A 7,924-nucleotide genomic window follows, 5' to 3' on the forward strand; every position below is an offset into this window, starting at 1 on the left:
CTGGCAGGGCATGAGGGACCCAGTGCTGTGCAATGCTGGGAATGGAACCCAGGTTTGCCACATTCAAGGCCTCTGCCCTCTCCGCTCCCTAGACGGCCATTTTCTAGTGTTTTCCAGATTCCCCAAATACTGTGTATCCAGGAGTTGTTCCTAGTCATATATGACTGACCTGGCTTTGTAACACTAAAACTCAAACATCAACGAGGAGGGCATCTGCCTTGAACACAGCTGACCAGGGTTCAGTCCCCAGCATCCCATTTGGCCCCCTAATCCTGCCAGGAGTTATTTCTGAGCGCAGTCAGTGTGCAATTCCTGAGACGCCATGTGTGGCCCCAAAACCAAACTAACCAAACAAGGCACAGCAACCAGCTCAGTTCCAGAATGTTCCCTCTGGGCTCACTCCAGGAGAGCATGGTGTTTGCCAAGTCTTTGCTCTTACCTGCCCATTTCTGGGGCATCAGGCCTGTGCCTTCGGGGTCCCAGCCAAGCTGGCAGGCCCATAAATAAGTGCGTGTCTCCTGCATGCAAGGGGTTGTGGTGGGGAAGAAACTCCATGGATTTGTTGGGTCTGGAAGACTCTTTGGGAGGACCTAGCTAACAGAGAGTAGATGTGGGGGGATTGCTGGAATCCCCACCCCGGGCGAAGTCTCAGACATGGCTTCTTGAGAGTCCAACTAATGGAAGATTAGTTGGAAACTAATTGGAAATAAGACTTTGCACCACCCCAGGCAGTGTTTAGGGCTTACACCTGGCTCTGCTCTGGGATCCCTCCTGATGGGATTCGGGCCCAGACAGAATGCCAGGGATCCAACCCTAGCCCACGCCCACCTGCTTTACCATCTTTCTGGGCATTCCATCAGCATCATTAATTTTGGGGCCACACCCAGTGACACTCGGGGCTTATTCCTAGCTCTGCACTCAGGGATCACTCCTGGTGTGCTCTGGGGGACCCTGTGGGCTGCTGGGGATGGAATCTGGGTCTGCTGTGTGCTGGGCGCCATTTTGGCTACCACAGCTCTGCAGCTCCCAGGCGCCCCTTTCTGCTCAGTGGTGCTTGCTGCCATCTTGGCTCCTGCTGACTCGGATCGCAGAGTCACCCCCTGCATGGAGCTACTGCACCCCTCTGTGACCAGGTGCCCTTCCCCAAATCTACCTGGTCTAGTGCACACCATTTCCTTTCTCCAGCCTTCAAGCAGATGGCACTAATGGGAAACATTAGTGCTTTACTGTGGAGGTGGAGGTGGGTGTGGGGGATTCCATGCAGTGCTGGAGATGGAGCCCAGGGTCCTCACATACATAGCTCATGCTCCAGCCCTTCGACCCATCTCCCCAACATTCCTTCCTGCCAGCATTCATTACAAAAAAGGTTCCCATTTCTACTGCATTTTTCAGCCCAAACAGTAGGACTTCAGTTACTGCTTTTCTTTGCTTGTAATGTTGTCACTTCTCTGTCTTAACAGCTTTCTTAAAAAGCCACAGTGACTTTCACAGAAAAATAAAAAACATTTTTTTTTTTTTGGCCGCACCTGTTGACGCTCAGGGGTTACTCCTGGCTATGCACTCAGAAATTGCTCCTGGCTTGGGGGACCATATGGGACGCTGGGGGATCAAATCGCCGTCTGTCCTAGGCTACACTGGCTAGGCAGATATCTTACTTCTCCGTGCCACCACTCCGGTCCCCAAAATAAAAAAAAATTGAAAAAAAAAATAAAAACCCCTAATTTTGAGGCCAGAGCTTACAGCTGGGAGGGGGTTTGCTTTGCACGTGGCCAAACTGGGTTTGATCCAGGTAGCTCATATGGTCCCCAGAGCCCTCTAGGAGAAATTCCTGAGCATAGAGTCAGGAGTGACTCCTGAGCACTGCTAGGTGTGCCCCCCCCCCTCAAAAAAAAATAAAACCAAACCCATACCAAAGTTAAACCCCCGAAAGACTTAGCTTAAACACTGGTTTACAAAATTGTTCAACATACGGTTGTCTCAGTCATTCCATGCTCTTAACACTAATCTCACCATCAGTATGACCTTCCTTTTACCGCCTTCCCATTTCCTACCCTTATGCCAGTGCTACCCCTTTTGACAGGCAGAAAAAAAATTTATTTTATATTGTTGTGACAACAAAATGGCCAAATGGAATTCTAGAAAAATGCTTCAGTAAAAGAAAATTTGTGAAAGTAATTATGATCTCAGCAGTGTTACTAAAGTCTGAGGGTTTACTGAGCTGTGGGTTGCTACTGGAGCCTCCTGTGTTATTACTGTTTCTTTGCTACTTTCCCATCTAATTTTCTGTGCTCCTACTGAACTGTAAATATTGTGGACTTGGAAGGTGTCCAGGAGCTCCAGGGTCTGTAGATCTGGGATGATGCTTGACCTGTCCACATCCTGAGGGTGTCCCACAGTTTTTAGCCCAAAGGCCAATGTACCCATGAGTTTTATCGGTTTGGTGTTTCTGCAGAGACAAGTGAGGAAACTGGAAAGCTGGGTCGTTTTCACAATGGTGCCTGTGGGATAGAGGTGAAACTAATTTTTTTTTTTTAAATAAAGGTTTTTGTTGTTTTAAGGTCATACCCAGCAGTGCTCAGTCCTTAACTTGGCTCTGCATTCAGAGATCTTTCCTGGCAGGAGTCATGGGATGCCCCGGCATGCAAGACAAACACCCTTGCCAATGTATACTACTTCTCTAGCCCCATATTTTTCTCCTTAAGGCATTCCCCCTTTGTTTTTACCTCTCCAGCAGCTATTTTGTTTGTTTGGTTTTGGTTTTGGTTTTTGGGTCACACCTGGCAGAGCTCAGGGGCTACTCCTGGCTCTACGCTCAGAAATTGCTCCTGGCAGACTTGGGGGACTATATGGGATGCCCAGATTCTAACCACCATCCTTCTGCATGTAAGGCAAATGCCCTACCTCCATGCTATCTCTCCAGCCCCCCAGTAGCTACTTGAAGACATTTTTTAGGTGCTGGGGAGGAGGAGAGAGGACTTATTCTTGTTTCTCAAAAAGAACTTAATATTTGGAGTTTTTCTACCTATTTATAAGTAGGCTAACACTTGATTTGCTAAGAATCAGTTGTCTTTAATAGTTTTCATGTGTTTCACATGGCAGCAACTCAGACTGGCTGCGCTGAGACCAAGAGAGTACAGATCAGATGGTCTCTGGGGCCTAGAACACTGACCACAGTCTGGCCAATCAGAGCAGTCTGGGCCCCCAGTGCACCAGACCCAGCAGTGCTCAGGAACTTCTCTCACCTTGGAGCTGGGTCTGGCTTGGATCAAGCCAGGCCCCCAACTTGAAAAGTGTTCCTACCCACTGAGCCATCTCCCAGGCCCCTGGGGATTCTCTCTGACCTATGAAATATCAGGACACATGGCAAATGAAAATGCTAATGATTTGTGTAAGCTGATGGGCTTGTATAAAATCACCCCACATGCCTTATCTCTAATCCCAGGTGAAGAAGTCTGAATCAGGATCTCACATGAAATAATCTAGACCAGGCTGAGGGTGAAACACGGAGAGTCTGGCAGTCTTCCACCTTGGATCTCCCAAAAGCTGCCTGCCAGAGTATAGGGACCAACCTCAGGTGGGGCAGTAAGGACATAGTAAGGGCAGATAACTCAGGCTATCCTGAGCTGGTCCCTCCTAGTTTTATATATAAGACAATCTTTGTTTTGGGTGAAACCAAATTGTAAACAAACAGAATCAAAGAAACCAGGGGTGATCTTTGTTTTGGGTAAAATAAGGTGTAACCTCTCTGGTGTAACCTACTCTGGTGTAAAATAAAATTTCAGAAAAAAAAATTCAACTGATTCCACCCACTCCTCTGTATTTACTATTAAATCTTCATTCTTCCTGAGTTCTTTATGCCCAATATTCTGCCCATTGGATTTGTTTATTGATTGATTCCACTGTTCTGGTGGTAGCATTCTGGTCATGTACTTTTCGTCTATGTTGAGCCTCGCTACTTTAAAGTCTGTCAGAAACCAAAACCAAAGATAGACCTTCATGATCTGCATTACCTGTGAGTTTATTGTGTTTTGTGGACCAGCTCATTTGTCACCTACCAGGCCAGGAACTGTAGGTGTCTGCAGAATTCTGATTTTGGTTGTTTTTGAACACCCTGACTGTTTAGGGGTTACTCCTGGCTCTGCACTAAGAAATCTCTCCTGGCAGACTTGGGGGACCATATGGGATGCCAGGAATCAAACCTGGGTCAGCCACGTACAAGGCAAACACCCTACCCACTATACTATCGCTCCGGTTCCCATCCTTAAACTTCATTATTACCAAAGTGATTGAAACTATCAACATTAGTTTTTTGGTTTTTGGGTGACACCCGGTGACACTCAGGGGTTACTCCTGGCTCTGCTCTCAGAAATTACTCCTGGCAGGCTCAGGGGGCCGTATGGGATGCTGGGGATTGAACCTAGGACAGCCATATGCAAGGCAAATAAATGCCCTCTCCGCTGTGCGATCATTCAGTACCCCATCTGCAGGATTCTTGAAGGTCCCTGCAATTAGCTGAGACCTCTCTGTCTCTGTTTCTGTCTCTCTGTCTCTGTCTGTCTGTCTGTCTGTCTGTCTGTCTGTCTGTCTGTCTGTCTGTCTGTCTCTCCCTCCCCCTCTCTCTCTCTCTCTCTCTCTCTCTCCCTCCCTCCCTCCCTCCTTCTCTCTCTCTCTCTCTCTCTCTCTCTCTCTCTCTCTCTCTCTCTCTCTCTCTCTCTCTCTCTCTCTCTCTCTCTCTCTCCCACACACACTTCTCTGTGCTTTGGGCTACACCCGGCAGTGCTTGGGTTACTCCTGGCCCTGTGCTCTGGAATTACTCCTGGCGGTGCTTAGGGGACCCTGTGGGGATGCTGGGATTGAACCCAAGCCTACCATATGCAAGGCAAATGCCCTCCCCACAGTGCTATGGCTCCACCCCTTCTCCCATCAGGATGGAGCAGATTTAAGGCCAATCGATTACAGCCTTGGAAAGACTAGTTGCTAATTTGGACTCTGTCGGGTGCCCCTTTCCAGGGGTGCCAACTGACATTGGGATTTCTCTGGGGAGTTTTGCCCTTTTGGTCATCTTCCACTTGGAAAATTACCCTCTTGTTCTAAACCATTTATCAAGTAAATATTTATTTTGAATGGCCACTTAAAACTGTAATTTTATGTAATTGATTTTTTTTTGGCCACACCTGGTGACACTTAGGGGTTACTCCTGGCTATGTACTCAGAAATTGTTCTTGGCTTGGGGGACCATATAGGATGCCGGGGGATTGAACCACGGTATGTCCTAGTTTAGTGCATGCAAGGCAAATGCCCTACTGCTTGCGCTACCACTCTGGCCCCTACATAATTGATTTTTATTATAGTTTAGATGATCAGTTTACAATAGTTAGTCAAGTTTCTGGTATCAATGTACAAATTTATTGCATAGCCCCTCCTACCCGACTGTAAAATAACTCCACCATCTGCTAGTGGAACCCAGGACTCCAAAATGAGAATCTGATGAGATGTGGGTCTGGAAGCAAACGTTGATGCAGAAATAATCTGCACAGTGAAAAGGTACAAGAATGGGTTTAATACTTACCTGGCAGGGGAAGTACCATGATCACAAAGGTGGTTTCCCCCGGGCGAGGCTCACCCATTGCACCCTGGGTGTGCTGACCCCTGCGATTTCCCCAAATGTGGGAAACTCAACTGCATAATTTGTGGTAGTGGGGGACTCCATTCGCACTCTCCCCTGTAAAAAAAGAAGAAAGAAAGAAAGAAAAAAGAAAGAAAGAAAGAAAGAAAGAAAGGAGGGAGGGAGGGAGGGAGAGAGAGAAAGAAAGAAAGAAAGAAAGAAAGAAAGAAAGAAAGAAAAAGAAAGAAAGAAAGAAAAAGAAGAAAGAAAGAAAGAAGAAAGAAAGAAAGAAAGAAAGAGAGAGAGAGAAAGAAAGGAAGGAAGGAAGGAAGGAAGGAAGAAAGAAAGAAAGAAAGAAAGAAGAAAGAAAGAAAGAAAGAAAGAAAGTAAGTTAGTTCAGGAAATTCAACACTCAAACCAGGAATCCCACCACACAAGCTTTCTGCTTTTAAGAAAGAAAGTAACTTAGTGGAGGAAGACTGAAGAAGGAGGATCTGCCTTCCTCAGACCCCTGCTTTTACTGACAAAAACCAGGCCACACTCTAGAGTGGGAAAGGAATACCAAGAAGGGAATAATCCAATATCCTATAACCAGATCACATCCTAGGGTGGAGTACAAATATTGATTAGTGTAGGACCAGTAAACCAACATCTCCCCCTATATTTTGCATAGGCACAGTAAAAGTTGACTGTAATAGCATCGAAGTTTAAACTGTATACATAATTCTCAAAACAAACAGCTTTTCATATATATATATATATATGTTAGAGGTCTTATACATCTGACAACATTTTTTCATAGACTTCTCTAAATATAATATTTTATCTCTTAATAATAATTTTGGGATTTTTTTGAACTATAACTCCTTGAAAAAGACAGGTAGGCGACTCTTCACTAAAAAATGCTTTGTTCTTGAAAAATAGGCACACACAAAACACACAGAGAGAGAAAGTCAGAGAGAGAATCCCTCTAACTAGAATTAACTGTCCATGAATAATAGTTTCCATGGTTTAGAACCTGCAGTTCCAAGAATATCCACACAACCTTAATCATCCCACAAATATTTACCAAGCCCAGTTTAAAAATCCCTGTTTGATAGATGAGGGAGCAAAGAAACACAGAATGAACATACAATATAACTGCTTATAACTACAAACTTTATTATTATTATTATTAATTATTATTTTGGTTTTTGGGTCACACCCGGCAGTGCTCAGGGTTACTCCTGGCTCTACGCTCAGAAATCACTCCTGGCATGCTCGGGAGACCATATGGGATGTCAGGATTTGAACCATCGTCCTTCTGCATGCAAGGCAAATGCCTTACCTCCATGCTATCTCTCCGGCTATATTTTGGGCCCTACCCAGAAGTGCTCAGGGTTTATTACTGGCTCTGAACTCAACAAGAACTCCTGGTGGGACTCAGGGGGATGTGGAAGACTGAATCTGGATTGGCCTCATGCACAGCTAGTGCCCTTTCCGATGTACTGTTGCTCTGGCTTCTCACAAACTGATCCTTGACAGAAATAACTAGAGTCAGATCTCCGAGACCTTGCTCTCCTGTATCTGACTGTGACCTTCATCCTATTTGTATGCAGTTTTCATGTGAAGATCCCGCAAGACTCAGATTCAACAGCTCGTATGCCCGAGTTTCTGCACATTTCCAATGCTGCCAGATTTTAATAGAGATCCCGGATCTTCTAAAGCATTTTGCAATGACGGGGAAGCACATTTCAGAACTGCAGCATGTCATAGTGTGCTCTGGTGTTGGGGTACTCTCCAGTCCCCCAAATTCCCTTCCACAATGCTCCCAGCCTTCCCATTCAGCCTCTGCCAGAAGGACTCCTGGTGAGCTGGTCTCATGCCCAGAGCTCAGCTGGACTGTCTGCGGCTGCCATGGGCACCCACACTAGGACAGGTGCCATGCAAAGCCCGCGGCCACATTCCCCAGGACGTCCTGGCTGAGGTGTCCTTGTCAGCCTCCTTCCCACCTGTCCTCACTCACTCACTGCAGTAACTGTCCATCACCTGCAAATTCTGCTTCTGACCAGGACCTCCCCTCCATGCCCCCATGGAACTTTCCTCCAGTTCTCCAGCCCTCTATTTATGGGCTCTTTACTGGACAACCCGTGCGTGTTCTGACGTCACTGCCCCGAGAATCCGGAGTCTTTTGCAAGGACTGGCTATGGGCCCAGCCTGTACAGTAGCAAGTTAACTGCAGGGCTTGGACTGAGTGTTTTTAGGCTCCTGCCGACTCTGAGAAGCAAAGCAAAGGTGCTGGATGATGCCCTGCACTGCCCAGACACTCCTATAGGTATG

General features: G+C 46.5%; 1 non-coding gene across 1 annotated transcript; it reads left to right on the forward strand.

The window, feature by feature from the left end:
- The first annotated feature begins 5,561 nt into the window (after positions 1–5,561).
- On the forward strand, positions 5,562–5,725 carry LOC126016520 (U1 spliceosomal RNA). The gene has a single exon (XR_007498315.1). It is a non-coding gene; the product is annotated as a U1 spliceosomal RNA (small nuclear RNA).
- The last annotated feature ends 2,199 nt before the right edge of the window (positions 5,726–7,924 follow it).

The sequence above is a fragment of the Suncus etruscus genome, chromosome 8 (genome assembly GCF_024139225.1).
Source record: "Suncus etruscus isolate mSunEtr1 chromosome 8, mSunEtr1.pri.cur, whole genome shotgun sequence".
Classification (NCBI taxonomy): domain Eukaryota; kingdom Metazoa; phylum Chordata; class Mammalia; order Eulipotyphla; family Soricidae; genus Suncus; species Suncus etruscus.